At 34.6% G+C, this 16,961-nt stretch overlaps 1 non-coding gene and 1 pseudogene across 1 annotated transcript in view; both read right to left on the minus strand.

The window, feature by feature from the left end:
- LOC101052283 (SEM1 26S proteasome subunit) overlaps positions 1-16,961 on the minus strand; it is a 258,040-nt gene that overhangs the window by 113,502 nt on the left and 127,577 nt on the right. The gene's annotated exons all lie outside the window — the stretch shown is intronic.
- LOC101051649 (small ribosomal subunit protein eS24 pseudogene) lies at positions 6,706-7,128 on the minus strand (annotated as a pseudogene).

A 16,961-nucleotide genomic window follows, 5' to 3' on the forward strand; every position in this document is an offset into this window, starting at 1 on the left:
CAGGAGGTGGTTGTGTGAGGTCTGCCAGAGAACATGAGAAGCGCATTCCTAGTTTGGGGCCTGGTGGGAACAAAAAGGAGCACAAGCCCCAGGAATTTGCCTGGGAGTCACAGGACACATCTCTCCGGTATTAGGGTTATCAGGGTCCTTATGAGGGATAAAATGTCCCAGTGATGCCTCATTCCCATTGATTCCTTTTCTCTAGTGGCCAAAGACCAGAAAACAATTCAGTGTAGCATTCCTAAGCAGGAATTCCACCAGAGCTTCTGATGAAGCTGGAAAAACGTTGATCCATTATAGACCCTGTAAGTTGCCTAGGAGTGGATTCAAAACATCTGAAAAGGGTAGGGAGTGGACAACAATACATGAGAAGAGCTGACACTGTGTAAAATTAAGAGAACAATCCATGTGGGTTGGGGTGAGGGAAAAGGGATTCCTCATTCTGCTAAGTTGAGCTGGGTGTTAAAGAGCATGGTCATCGTGACAGGAAGGGAAAAGGAACATTTATTTAACACGCAGTTGGTCAGGCTCCATGCCCCTAACAACCAAAACTGTTGCCATAATCTGGATCTGGATCATAGACTTTAGTTATGGGGGAAGAGAGAAAGACAATCTTCTAGAGATTTTAGTATCTAAGAGCTAAAAGACATGTTGGAGATATTATGAAGTAAGTCACAGAGACAGAAAGATGGCCATATAATAAAGATGAAAGCACTCTAAAAATTATAAATGTAGAATGCACATATGAAAATTTATGCTCTAATAGGAAAAATATGAATGAAGATTCTTTGAGTGAGATCTAGGCTAATGGCTTTACATTGAAAATGCACAACAGGCCAGATACAGTGGCTCATGCCTGTAATCCCAGAACTTTCTGAGGCAGGAGGATGGCTTGAGACCAGGAGTTAGTTCAAGACCAGCCTAGGCAACATGGTGAGACCCTGTCTCTACAAAAATAAAAAATAAAAGCATTAGTCAGGCCTGGTGGTGTGCACCTATAGTCCCTCCCAGCTACTCAGAAGGCTGAAATGGGAGGATTGTTTGGGCCCAGGAGGTCAAGACTGCAGTGAGCCGCATCATGCCACTGTACTCCAGCCTGGGTGACAGAGTGAGACTCTGTGTGGAGAAAAAAAAAGGAAATGCACAATAATTACTCATACGTCTACCAATCTTTGAAAGAAAACTTCCTAAGAGTTAAAATAAGAATACATGACAAGGATCAGAATATGTAGATGCTCAGTGTTAAAGAAATTTTAACATTTACCCTATTATTACTGGTAGTTAATATGGCAAGAATCTAGACATTTCAGAATTTCTATGTGCATTTCTAGAAAATATTATGAATGGCAATAATATACACCTTCTCTGTCTATAAGAATCAAGGTACTATTTAGTTCCCAATGTTTTCATCACCTTGGATTTTCATCCCTATTAAGTATTTTTACAGATCTAATTGAAATGTCTTCATCTGCTCTGTGAAGACTTCCTCAATTCTTCTAGAAAGTTAGTCCTCCTTTTCTTGGAATCCCATGGCCTCTGCTCAGTCTTCCCTGGGACATTGTAAGTGATTTACCCTCTGTTTGCCTCACCCATTGGGTTCTGAGCCCCTTGATACAGGGACTGTATTAATATATCTTTAAGGTCTGGCAGTATGTGGCAGTATATAGGGTTTCATTTTCCTAAATCCAAACAGGCTAAAACATGTTTTTAAAAAGTCATTAGTACTTAAAAATCCTTTCTGGGATAAGCTCAAAGTTTCGTTTTTATTCACTTTTTCCAAATTAATTTTTACATTGTAAAGGAGATACAAAAAGACACAGAAAAGTTTGAAAAAAATACCTCTGATTCTACTTCACAGTCACTGCTAATATTTTGGTAAAAGCAATAAGGATGCAGTGTTGTCTTGGACACCAGATGACACTTGAGGTTGTCTTCGTGAGAGCCATTACAAAATAAATAACGTTTACTATGAGAATTTGAGCACTGCTGCTTAGCTTTTCTTTTGTAAGCCCTCATATAGTATTTCTTAACCTTCTTCATTGGGGAACATTTAAAAATGGTGCATGTTCATTGTGGCCAACATTGCTGACTGGTAAATTGATAAATAGATCTTCCTGTTGTAGTTCTTGCACCTGCACGAGGCTGTCTTCTGTAACATGCTTAGCCAGGGTGTAGTGGATGCATCTGCTTTATGAGTTAACTGACAGAATTTGTTTATAAACCCACTGAAGAGCTAAATGAAGCAAAATGCATTATCATACTTGCTAATTACATTTCATTTCAGCTGAAAGCTTATTACAGATACAGCCTGAAAACCCGACTTTTTAATTTTGTTTACATCCACTTCTGCTTTAACTTCAAACCCTAGAAGATGTTTTTCTCCATAATATTCAGGAGGATCAAAGCTGGCTGGAGGACCCTGTGGTATTGGTTAATATCTCCTGAACTGCATTTGCTAATAAGAAAAGACTTTTACTCCTGCTACAGATTGCTATCACTGCTTGTTCTAATGGACTCTTTAAACATCCAGAAATGCACAACATTTTCACTTGCCTTTAACTCACCACTTCCTGAAAGGGTTTTCATCTCTTATATACCTGGCAATATTACTGTAAGCACAAAACAAACTGACCCCCAATGCTACACACATCTGAACTAGCCACATTCTTAACACTGTCACGTCAGCTCAGATGTGCTCTCCTCCTTTTTCATCAAAATGAAACTGTGCCCAGAATGTCATTAACCACTAGCTTTGTGTGTATTCAGGAATGGCAAAACCCATACTGAGCCTGGCTCCATTGCTAGTTGACCCTTCCCACATTCCTCCTAAAAAGCAATTTTCTCCTCCCACTGTCTCCATCAATCTAGAGTAGTCAAAGATGATCATTACCTGCTACTACCTTCTAGAAGAGTCACCTGCAAAATTGCTGTTCTGTATAGTGACCCTGAATCTCTAGGCTGTTTAATTTATTTCACTTATTTACAATTTCTCTCTGATAAAATTAGACTGTCCTATATTTGTGTATTATGCTTACTTCTTCCTTAGCTTCTCCATTCTACCACAGCTACAGACGCTACTTCAGATATCCACCATAAGCTTATGAAGGTAGCAGAAGAACAGGCACTGAATTATCTGGATATCGCTAACAAAGTCCTTGTTATTCTCTTTTTCGATGTCCCTACAGGGCAATTTTCAAAGTCCCTGGGGTCCTCTGGGGGTCCCTAAGAACCTTCAAAGGGGCCATGGGTTCAAAACTATTTTCATAAAAATACTAAGGCATTATCTGCCTTTTTCATTGCATCAACATTTGAACTGATGGTTCAAAAAGCATTTATGGTTAGAAGTGCCTGCCAGTACCTTAGTTTGAATCAAGGCAGTGTCGCCAAATTGTGCAGTAGTCCTATTTGTCATCACTGTGTACTTGCAGGAAAAAAAATCCAGTGTAACTTAATAATGTCCTGGTGAAGCAGTAAAAAATATTAATTGTATTAAATGCCAACCCTTGAGTGCAACAAAATGAGAAGTATACATAAAGGACTTTGCAGCTTACTCAAGTACAATATACATCTAGGCAGATATCTGAGTTGGGAGATGAACTAGCGAGGGTTTTCTTTTCATAGAACACCATTTTACTTGAAAGAATGACTGACAAACTATGGTTATTCATACTTAAGTATTTGGCAGACATATTGTCAAAAATGAACAAAGTGAACTTGTCACTTCAAGGAAAACAACTGACAGTATTTGTTGCCAACAAAAAAAAGTTGAGCTATGAAACAAAAATTAGAATTTTGGAAAATTTGTAACTGCCACTGTGAGCTTGACAGCTCCCTGATACTTTAAGGCTTTTCTGATAAGACACGTGTGATGGTAATTAATGTGATCTGTTGATACTGCCTTATGAAATGTGCAACATTTGGAAAATCTATTTAACTCAGTGAAGCAACATTTACCAAGTGACCAATGCATAATGCTACAACAAAATCAGACACGGGTAAAGGTCCATTAAAAGTACAAAAGAGACTACTTGATTTTAAATAATGATATGAACAGGAAAAGTTCATTGATAATAGTTTCAGATTCCATATTGCAATTATCTTTTAAGAAACTGCTTCTTGTGGAGTTTTGGTGTAGTATCACAGAGTAATCACAATTATCCACAAAGGTTACTAAATACTCAATTTCTAACTATGCGAGGCTGGATCTTCTTCATATACTTCAATCAAAACAATTTATCACAACAGATTGAATGCAGAAGCAGATGTGAGAATCCACTTACCTTGTATTAAGCCAGAAATTGAAGAGATTTGCGAAAATAAAATACCACTTTTCTTACTAAATGTTTGTTTTTGAAAATATAGTTACTTTGTGTTAAAATGTTAACATGTATACTTATTGCTTTTTAAGAAAAAATTATTTTTAACATTTCTGTTTTAATTTCTAATATAATAGATACCAATAGATATAACCCATTTTAATGAGGGTTATTTGGAGTTATCAATATAAGAGTGCAAAGGAGTCCTAGGACCAAAAAGGTTGAAGCCTTCTGTTCTATTTCATGCCATGGTTTGCAGCAAAATTATCTGTTGTCTAATTTATGTTTTAACTTCAGATAGCCATCTGCACAAAAATGTTTTTGTGCATGTATTTGCATGTATGGCCAAAAAATAGACTAAATTTCTAAAATTTTGTGTACCTTAATAAACAAGCTCTGTAAATTTGTAAAATTTTGTATTTAATAAACTAAAAAAATCTGTTTTACAGTGGTCTAGTGTCCTAGATCACTAAATTTTTCCATATGCTGAATATAATCATTTGTACAAACAAAAATCCTTAAGGAAAGGACATATGGTTAACTTTGTTTTTTGTTTTTTTTTTCTTTTCTAATCTATATATTTAATGCTATAAAATGTCCTGTAAGCACCGCTTTACTGCATCCCACATATTTTGATGTTATATTTTAAATATTCTTTTAAAATTAAATTTATTAACTTTTATTTTAGGTTCAGGGATACATGTGCAGGTTTGTTACATACGTAAACTCAAGTTGGGAATTTGGTATAGAGATTATTTCATGACCCAGGCACTAAGCACAGTGCCCATTAGTTTTTTCTTCTCTGAATCTCTCTCATCTCCCCGGCTCATGTAGACCCCAGTGTCTGTTGTTCCCCTCTTTCTGTCCATTTGCTCTCATTATTTAGCTCCCTCTCATAAGTGAGAACATGTGATATTCTGCTTTCTGTTCCTGTGTTAACTCTCTTAGGATAATGGCTTCCAACTACATCCATGCTGCTACAAAAGACATGATTTGTACTTTTTTATGGTTGCATAGTATTCCATGGTGTACATGTACCACATTTTCTTTATCTAGTCTACCACTGATGGACATTTAGGTTGATTCCATGTCTTTGCTATTGTGAATGGTACTGCAACCAACATACGTGCACATGTGTCTTTACTGTAGAATAATTTCTATTCCTTTGGATACATACCCAGGAGTGGGATTGCTGGGTTGAATGGTAGTTCTGTTTTCAGTTCTTTGAGGAATTACCACATTGCTTTTCACAATGGTTGAACTAATTTACACTCCCACCAATGGTGTATAAGCATTCCCTTTTCTCTGCAAACTCACCAGCATCTATTATTTTATACTCATTTAATTCAAAATGTTTTAAAATTTCTCAAGACTTCTTTGACACATGTATTATTTAGAAGTATGTTGTTGAATTTCCAAATACTTGGGGAATATTTTCCAGCTATCTTTCTGTTACTGGTTTCTAGCTTTATCCTATTGTGATTCGAGAACAAACTTTTTATGATTGCTAGACTTTTAAGCTCTCTCTGGCCCAAAATATGGTATTTATTGGTGAATGTCCCTTGTGATCTTGAGAAGAATATGCATTCTTCTGTTATTGGTTGGAGCACTCTGTAGATGTCAATGAAATCAACTTGATGGATCATGCTGGTCAGATCACATGATGAAGACTGATTTCTTCCTGTTTGACCTATCAATTACTAACAGAGGAGTAGTGAGGTCTCCAAATACAATAGTATATTTGTCTATTTCTCCTTGCACTTCTATTAGTTTTGCCTCATGTACTTTGATGTTCTTTTGTTAGGCACATACAAATCAAGGATTGTTATGTTTTCTTAGAGAACTGAATAATTTTTCATGATGTAATGCTTCACTTTATTCCTCATGATCTTCTTTGTTCTGAAGTCAGCTTTTGTCTATATTAACATAACTACTTCAGCTTTCTTTTGACTAGTTAAATATGGCATATCTTTCTCAATCTCTATATTTTTACCCTATTTTTGACGTTATATTTAAAGTGTATTTCTCATAGACAACATGGCTGAGTTCTATTTTTTAAACACTCTAACATTAATCTCTGTTTTCACTAAGTGTATTTAAACCAGTCACATTTAAAGTGACTATTGATACAGTTGGATTAGTGTCTACTATACTATGAACTTTCCTATTTATTTCATTACCTTTGTTTTATTCCCTCTCTTTTACTGCTTTCCTTGGTTTTAACTGAGAATTTTATGTAATTCTACTTTATTTCACATATTGTTGTATCAATTTTACTTTTTTTTTTGAACAACCAGACACACAAAGTTTTTAGTTTATTAAGGTTCTCGTGAAAAATCCACAACAGCCACAGATAACATCATTGCAGCATCTTTACTCCTTCAGCTGTGATCCAATCTCCAGCTCACTTTTTGCCAGCACCAAAATTGGCCTTTGCAGTCCCCCTGACTTTCTTCATTCTGTTCTTGTGTTCCTTTCATTGCTTTCTTGAGGTCTTTTTCTTCTCATACAGGCCGTGTCTTGCAAGTCTATGTTTGGGTTCATTTTTCTTTGCATAATCCAGGGAATCATAAATCATGCCAAAGCCAGTTGTCTTGCCACCACCAAAATGAGTTCTGAATCCAAATACAAAGATGACATCCGGTGTGGTCTTGTACATTTTGGCTAGTTTTTCCCGAATTTCTGTCTTAGGCACTGTTGCCTTCCCGGGGTGAAGGACATCAATGACCATTTGTTTCCTCTGAAGCAGTCAGTTGGTCATGAACTTTCTAGTGCGGATAGTTACTGTGTCATTCATGATGGTGGCCTATCCTTACAAAGCTGGGGAGGGAAAGAGCCAATTTTACTTTTAAAAATGTTAGTAGTTGCCCTAGAATTGACAATATACATTTTTAACTAATATAAGTCTACTTGCTTTCAAATCACACCTCCATTAACAATTAGTATCGGTGTCTCATTACAGACTATTCTCAGTTTCTCTCTATTGCCTCTTGTGACATTTCTGTCATTCACTTCTCTTATCCATAAGTTATAGTCACCAAATACACTGTTAGCTTTCTTGCTTTGAACACTTTTCTTTTAGATCAGTTACAAATAAAGAGAAATAAAAGACTTTACTTTCATTTATTTTTACTTTGACACTTCTGTTTTCTGAATATATATCCAACTTTCTGATCTATATCAATTTCTTTCTTCCTGAAGAAATTTTAACATTTTTTCCAGGGTATGTCTACCGGTGATTAATTGTCTCAGCTTTTGTTTACTCAGACAGTACTTCTCCTTCACTTTTAAAGGATAATTTTGCTGGATATGGAATTCTAGAACTTTTTTTTTTTTTTTTTTTTTTTAAATTTCAGTACTTTAAATGTTTACTTCCACTCTGTTTTTGCTTGCATGGTTTTCAATGGGAAGTGTGCAGTAATTCTTGTCCTTATTTCTCTATAGTCAAGTGTCTTCCTTGCTCCACTTTGGCTTCTTTCAAGGTTTTTTCTTTGTCCTTGATTTGCTGCAGTTTGATTATGAGATGCCTAGGTTTGTTTTCTGGGTTTTTTGGTTTGTTTTGTGCCTTTATCCTGCCTGGTATTTTGTAAGCTTCCTGGATCTGTGGTTTGGTGTCTCATTAATTTTGGAAAATTCTCAGTCATTATTACTTCAGATAATTCTTCTGCTCTGTCCTCAATTTCTTCTCCTGGTATTCCAGTTACGGAGATATTAGACCTTTTATAATTTTCCCACATTTCTTTGAGGTCCTATTCTGTTTTGTTTTGTTTTTTTTTTAATTATTAACTTTAATTCTTGTTTCTGTTTGTACTTCAGTTTAGAATGTTTCTATTGACTTATCTTCTTCAGGCTCATGAATTCCTTCTTTGGTTGTTTTGAGTATACTTATAAGCCCATCAAAGACATTTATAATTTCTTTGATAGTGTTTTTAATTTCTTTTGATTCTTTATTAGACTTTTTGTGTCTGCTTACATTACTCAAATATTCTTGCATGTTTACTTTTCTATTAGGGCCTTTAATATATTAATCAGAGCTATTTTCAATTCTATCTGAATTTAAATTCCCAACTCTAATTCCAGAAGCTATGCCATGTCTGAATCTAATTCTGATGGTTATTTTGTCTTTTCAGACTGTGTTTACCTTTTATATGCCTTGTAATTTTTTGCTGAAAACCAGATATATTGTGTTGAGTAATAGGAGGCAAATAGGCCTTCAGTGTGAGGATTTATGCTAATCTGGCTAAAAGTTGGATTCTGTTTAAAATTTTCTATAGCTATAGGTGCAAAAGGACTCACTTTCCTCTAATGTCCTTGTTTTTTCCCCATTTGGCTTTGGGCTTTCCTAAGTCCTACTCCTCAAAGAGCATCTATGTCTTGCAGCTCTTTCAGCTATAATCTACTATTATACTGGAGCCCTGTTAGTGTGGTGGTGCAGAATGGAGGAGAGGGAACATCTTATAATATGCTCCCATTGTTTAGGCATGTGTCTCTGAGTTGTGAACTTCACAAAAATATAGCTCCACCCTCTGCCCTTGCTTCCTCCTTTTGGTGAGACAAAAAGGAGTGGGAGAAATGCCCTTTCCTTAGCTGGGGTAAAGCTGCAGTAATGTCTTTGCCCCTGGACAGTAGTTCTTTGCTAAGGAGCTGGTCATATTTCACAATGATTACTCCTCTTCTCTAGTCAGAACTACGAAGGGTATTTCTCCGATTTTCACTGTGAGAACTTGCCATGGTTCTTATAAATAAAATCCTTGATCCCCTTAAGACTACTACATATGATTGTGGTTTCCTTCATGTTAGCAGACACTCCCTTTTGTTTTCTTTGGTAACACAAGCTAGCATGTTCAAGATTCCAATCTGGCAAGATACTGAGAGTGACCTCTAGCCAACAACCCTCAAGTAACTGTATCCTGCCAACAACTGTATGGGTGAGCTTGCAAGTGGTTCCTTCACCACTTGAACCTTCAGTTGAGACCACAGACTTTGGCCAACACCTTGATTATACATTTTCAAAAGAGCATGAAGCAGAGAATCTGGCTAAGCAATGGCCAATTCCAGACCCACAAAAATTGCAAAATAATACTTACATGTTGTTTTTAGTTGCTATTGGGAGTAATTTTATATGTAGCAATAGACAACTAATATATGTACCAGCAATAAAAAGTTGAACCAAAAAATTTCATTCACATGTTTAATGAAAGTATAAATTTATCCACTCAACAAGATTTTGTTGTTGTGTTGTTCCTATAATATGCCAGATCACTGAGTGAGCTACTTAAAATATAATGGTAAGCTAAAATCAAACACAGTATAAAATTCTAGATGATTTGGAAATTCTATTTCCAACTGGAAATTATGGGATTGATATGCATAAAGTTATCACTGTTGAAAAAAGGCCTTACTAAAATACATAAAATAGGACTTAAAATAATGTGTTGAAAAGCATGCAATATCCTTAAATAAGCCAGAAATAAGCCTACTGGGGCAAAAACTTGGGATTCATTCCTACAACCTCAGCACTCAGACCTGGGCCTCTTTCATGATATGTGCTCAATAAATACTTGTTGAATAAATAAAATGTGAAGACAGTTCTCCCAAATGAATTCATGGGCTTAATATAATCTTGATACATTAAGATTTTATAAAAATAATTTTATAATATTAGGGTGGTGTAAAAGTAATTATGGCTTTTGCCATGTAAAAATTAATAGCATATCCTTCAATTACTTTTATAGCACCCTAATAAATCATAATATATAAATTATAAAATAAGATTTTATAAAAATAGTTTTATAAAAATAACTCAAAAATTCATAATGAAGGATACATTTACAACATATAAAAAATTGAAAAAGAGTTCTTAACATTGTAAAACTCATAATACAAAGAGTAGCACTAGTACAGAGAATCAATAGGCAGATCAACTGAATGAAACTCAAAACTCTGAAAACAACCTAATATTTATTTTTTAAAACTTTATGACAAAGAAAATATCACCAATTAATAAAATTAGACTGTATTTGTGTACTGAGAAAACTGGATATTTAGGGAAAAGAAAGCAAGACAATGTTAGGTTCACACAATAAACAAAAATTTCATATGAATTAAATGATTATTTAAAAATCAAACAAATTAAAAATATTCAACTCATCTCTGTATATAAAATGGCATTTTGATAATAAAATTAATAGAGGAAAATATTATGTCTATAAAAATGAAACATTCTTGAACATGAAATATAATGCAAAAAAAACTTCAAATTTACAGGAATATTTAAAACCAAGGTGACAGATAATGATAATTAAATTTCACCTATAAAGATCTATTTGTAAATCAATAAGCAAACACTGTTACCTTTTAAAAATAATTTCAACTTTTATTTAAGATTAAGGAGGAACATTTGCAGGTTTGTTACATGGTTATATTGTATGATGCTAAGATTTGAGGTACAGGTAGTGAGCACAGTAGGGTTTCAACACACAGTAATTCCCAGTGCCTATTATTGCCATCTTTATTGCATGAGTACCCAAGGTTTAGCTCCCACTTCTAAGTGAGAAATGTGGTATTTGGTTTTCCCTTCCTGTGTTAATTTGCTTTGCTTAGGATAATGGCCTCCAGCTGCATCCTGGTTGTTGCAGAGGACATAATTTCATTGTTTCTTATAGCTGTGTAGTATTCCATGGCATATATGGACCACATTTTCTTTAATCCACCATTGATGGGCCCCTAGATTGATTCCATATATCTGCTACTATCTGTGAATAGTGCTATGATGAATATGTGAGTGCATGTGTCTTTTTGGCAGAATGATTTATTTTCCTTTAGGTACATATCCAGTAATGGGATTGCTGGGTTGAACGGTAGTTCTGTTTTACATTCTTAGAAAGGAATCAAACTGCTTTCCACAGTGGCTGAACTAATTTACATTTCCACCAACAGTATATAAGCGCTTCATTTTCTCTGCAGCCTCATCAGCAACTGTTGTTATTGGACTTTTTAATAATTGCCATTCTGACTAGTGTGCAGTGATGTCTCATTGTGGTTTTTATTTACATTCATCTGATGGTTAGTGATGCTGAACATTTTTTTATATGTTTGTTTGCTGCCTGTATATCTCCTTTTGAGAAATGTCTGATCTTGTCTTTTGCCACTTTTTAATGGGATTATGTGGTTTTTGTTTGCTGAATTGTTTAACTTCCTTATAGATTCTTAATATATGACCTTTGTTGGATGTATCATTTGCAAATATTTTCTTCCATTCTGTAGGTTGTCTGTTGACCCTGTTGATAGTTTATCTCGTTGTGCAGAAGCTCTTTAGTTTAATGAGGTCCCACTTAAAAATTTTTGTTTTGTTCCAATTGCTTTTGAGGTCTTGGTCATTTCTTTCCCAAGGCCCATGTCCAAAATGGTGTTTCCTAGGTTTTCAACTGGAATTCTTATCATTTGAGGTTTTATATTTAAATCTGTAAGCCATCTTGAGCTAATTTTTGTATGTGGTGAAAGGTAGAGGTTCAGTTTCATTCTCAAGCCAGCTATCCAAGTATTATTTATTGAATAGTGAGTCCTTTTCTTATTGCTTATTTTTGTCAACTTTGTTGAAAATCAGATGGCTGTAGGTGTATGGCTTTATTTGTAGGTTCTCTATTTTGTTCCATTGGTTGTGTCTGTTTTTTACCAATATCATGCTGTTTGGGTTACTGTCGCCTCACAGTGTAGCTTAAAGTTAGGTAATGTGATGTTTCTGGCTTTGTTCTTTTTGCTTAGGATTGCTTTTGCCATTTGGGCTCTTTTTTTTTTTTAAAATTCCATATGAATTTTTGAATAGTTTTTTCTAATTCTGTGAAAAATTACATTGGTAGTTTGATAGGAATAGCATTGAACCTATGGATTGCTTTGGCCGGCATGGCCATTTTAACAATACTGATTCTTCCAGTCTATGAGCATGGAATATTTTTCCATTTGTTTGTGTCATCTATGATTTCTTTAAGCAGTGTTTTGTAGTTCTCCTTGTAGAGATCTATTGCCTTATTAGTTAGATATATTCTTAGGTATTTTTTGTGTGTGGCTATTGTAAATGGGATTGCTTTCTTGATTTGGCTCTCAGCTTGAATGTTACTGATGTATAGAAATGCTGCCGGGTTTGGACATTGGTTTTACATCCTGAAACTTTGCTGAAGTCATTTATCAGTTCTCACAGGCTTTTGGCAAAGTCTTTAGAGTAAAAGCCCTATTATCTTGATTTTAAAATAGGAAAAAGGACACAAACTGATGATTCATAATAGAAAACATGCAAATGGAAAATAAAAAAGATATAATTTAATCTCAGTACTAATAAAAAGCTTTGTTAAATAAGTGGACAGCATTATTTTTATCTTTGAAATTGGCAAAATTAAAGAAAACACACATGGTAATATTTATGATAATGAGGGTACAGGAACTGGACATTCATATATGGCTTGTGAGAGTTTAAATTGCTATACATTTTGGAGAGGAAAATGAGTAATATATATCAGGATCTTCATAAACTCAAGTATCATTTGTTTTAAGTTAGATCAATTCATGTGGACAAAGATCTGTATGCTACTGTTACAAAAGCAAAACAAATAAATAAAACAATGGCAAAATTACCCTACAATATAAATTTTCAAGAATATGAAAAGGATTGAGTAATTTTTATGTTGAGATGTTATATAGCTTTTGAAAATTATGTTTTCAATGATGATATAAAAAGGCTTACAATACAATGTTAAGATGAGGTGGAGAGGTGGGGATGGAGGATGAGAAACAGATTTTTTTGTGTGTACAGCCACCCCTACACATTTGTGGGTTCCATGTGTGTGTTCAAGCAACCTCAGATCAAAAATATTTGAAAAAACAAATTCTGGACATGTACAAACTTTTTTCATGTCATATTCCCTAAACAATGCAGTGTAACAACTAATCCCTAAACAATATAGCATAACAACTAGCTATATTTGCATATAACATTTATATTTTATTGGGAGTATATGTAAACTAAAGATGATTTAAAGTATACAGGAGGATATGTATAGGTTAGATGCAAATACTACACTGTTTTATATAAGGCACTTGTGTATCTTTGAATTCTGTTTCCTAGAACCAATCCCCCACATATACTGAGAGACAACTGTATATTCAGAAGCACATACTAATAGATGAATAAATAAATACCTAAATATAAAACTGTTTATTGTTTAGTCCAATGTTTAAAATGTCTATAAAATAAATATATATATTTAACAATAAATCGTTAAATGCAAGTTACACTGTTTCTTGTTTTCTGTCAATGGGAATTTGAATTTTTTCTTAATTTGCTACTGTAACTTTTTTCTAAATATAGTGGTTTATGCATCATAGCCTTAACCTATGGAAATAACTTACTCCTAGCTCCCATATTCTGGATTCATCAGGTTTTTGTTTTCTTTTGTTTTTTAGAATTTTTTTGTAACTTTGTTCAATTGATTACCAAATACATGCAGACTCGTGATTGGAAATAGAATACAATCGATAAATCAGAAAATTCACATGCTGGGTGGTAGCAGTAATGTTTCCTTGTTTTGGATTTGCATTTGTGATCATAACCCTTCATTTAGCTAAGAAGCTACCAGGGTTAGCTGAAACAACCTGTGCATTCACACTGGGCCCCATCTTTGGCTTAATGCTCTGTGGTCACCATCTTGAAATTCTTAATTTTTAAGCAGGAGTCTCCCACAGATTATACCCAGTCCTGAGTTTTACAAATTAGTTTAAATTCTGAAAGAGGCTAATGGGCTAATCCCTAACTAAGGTGGAGTCATCAGCCCATCAGCATTAAACTATCACAGAGAAATGAAAATTTCTTAATGTTTTTAAAGGCCTCTCAGAAAACACAATTCCTCAACCACTTTTGCTAGCCTGTCCTTTATGTCATAATTTCTAGTATTATAAATTTTGCATATGTTTAATATAAACAAAATAAACTTAATTTTTAAAAGTTTTCTTCTCCAATAACAGAGAATTATGACATATCAGTTGCAGCATGAAGCACCTACTACCTTTCTATCTCTGTGAAATTTGTTAATATCTACCTTGCTTTTTTAACTAGGATTTTTATAAGGATCAGATGAACATAATGCAAATATAAAGTACTACAGAGAAATAAGCCATTGATTAAGTAACCTATCTTTGTTTTCTAATTCTAGATGTTTACTAAAGTCTTTAAAAATAGTAGTACTCTCTTATTTATAAACTATTTTTAATGTTTAATGTTGGTAAATATTAGCATACAGTTGACACTTCAACACGGGAGTTGGGAGCACTGACCTGCCTTGCAGTTGAAAATCCACACATTAACTTTTGACCCATCCAGAACTTAACTACTAATAGCCTATTATTGATCAAAAGCCTTATCAATAACATAAACACTTAACACATATTTTATGTTATATGTATAATATTCTATAGTCTTACAATAAATTTAAACTAAGCTAGAGAAAAAATGTTATTAAGAAAATTACAAAGCAGATAAAATATATTTACTATTCATTAAGTGGGAGTGAATCATCACAAAAATCTTCATCCTCATTGCCTTCATGTTGAATAGGCTAAAGAGGAAGAAGAGGGCTTAGACTTGCTCTCCCAGGGGTGGCAGAAGCAGAAGAAAATTCAAGTTTAAGTAAATCTATGCGATTCAAAACCCAGGTTATTCAAGGGTCAGCTGTATTGTAAAGGCTTATTTATGATCCCTTACTCTTAACCACTTCTTCATAACTTACCATTGGCTCATTCTCTTGTAAAGCCTTCCCTGACCCCACTGAAACCTCTGGATTTGAGGAGAATCAGGAAGTGGATGCACCCCTTTTTTGGTTCTTCCACTCATGGTATTTGGGGCTTTCTTTATAATCCAAAAGAAAATCTGACTCCCAGGTCCTGGGGTTGTGGAGTTATATGGGTGCTATTCTTTCTTTGAACTGATATTTCAAAAAATTTGTCCCATGTATTCTAATTTTCTTTAAAGAGCAGTAATGGTTCATGTTTTTTTAGGGGACACAGAAAGATTAAATGAAGGAAATCACAAGCTGCTTAGAACTCCAAAGGATTTGAAAGAAGCAGTTTCTAAAGCTGAAGTAGTAAAACTCAGCAACTTGCTAAAACATTCCATATGAGGGAAATGGGAATTAGTGCACTGCCAGCATAAAGACTTACTTGTTAGCACTTGGCTAGCATCAGGTTTTATGTATTGCTAACAATATGCTGATAACATGGTTTCTGAAAGATTTTCAATGGTTGGCTAATATATTTATTTCTTAGAGTTTTATACTACAACATTTCAGAGAAATCTAGGCTTCTTAAACGTATATCCTAGTTATTTTAGAGTCATGCACAGAACCCTGAATTTTCACTATTTAATACACATTCGAAAGGCTATCCATATTTGGCCCATAAAGATAAATGCAAACAATAGGATGGATGTTTCCATCCTGTGCTATAAATTCTCCAGCTTAACATTTTGAGTGTGGACAACAGATATAGCTGAAAAAAGATCTGGGATCCAGACTGTCCATCTTATACTCCCATAGTTGGTATAGCAATGCTAGCAACTGAGGAGTTTGAAGAGCCTAAAAGATTCTCTTCGTGCCTCCTTCAGAAATGGCACCTGAAGAATGAGGTCTGAGAATCTAATTTGCTGGCTTATTTGCACCCCATTCTTTAAATCAGCCTGTAGGCTAGGCAGCTGCTCTGCAGGCTTCTCTGTTTCTCTGAAAAGAATCTTGCTCTGATTTCTTGGGGAGGGGGTTGCTTCTTAGCCAAACCTGCCAATCATGTTGAATCTTGAAGGGAGCAATGAGGCAAATTCAGATAAGGAGGACCCAACAACTGCCAAGATCAATTGGACACCTACTGCTAAATGTTGGGGATTCAAAGATGATTAAGATGGTTCCTGTCTTCAAGGAACTCACCATCTGAGGGGAGGCAAATATGTAAAGAATTATAGTAAAATTTAAAAATGCTACACACAGTTCCTCATCTTGAACTGAATACACACTCATCATACTCTCAAAGTAATTGTTGCATACCTTTTTTTTGCTTACACAAGCATTTCTAGAACGTGTGAAGTAATACAATATTTGAAAAATATTTGTATAATCCTCCACATCTTTCACATGAATAAAATGCTGCTCATTTTCAGTACCTATCTCTTACGTGTTGACAAAAACCAGCAGAGTTCTCACAAGTATTTCTAGATTTATGTTTAGGTTTAACTAATTAATTGAGCAGGAGAAAGAAGGATTAGTCACTATATAGTTTTACAATTCATCAGCAACTTCAGGGCTCCATTAGCCAAAGCTGAAACATTCCACAGGCACAGTCTTCCTGAGGATATTGAACAGGTTTTATTCTGTGATTTGTTTTAAAATGAAATTCTACTCACCCTTCTTTGCTAATGAATTCTGTTCAACACAATTTAAATATTTAAAAACAGCACTGAGGGTATGAGATGTTAAGAATAAACTGTTATGCTTCAGTCCAAAGCACATTTTCCCAGTGGTCATTATTCTACACCTAGTTGATTAGAAGCCAAGGAGTTTGTCATCACTGGTAGTCACCAACCCAACGTGAGGGAAAAAGCATCATCCTTTTGGT

Source organism: Saimiri boliviensis, chromosome 10 (assembly GCF_048565385.1).
Source record: "Saimiri boliviensis isolate mSaiBol1 chromosome 10, mSaiBol1.pri, whole genome shotgun sequence".
Classification (NCBI taxonomy): domain Eukaryota; kingdom Metazoa; phylum Chordata; class Mammalia; order Primates; family Cebidae; genus Saimiri; species Saimiri boliviensis.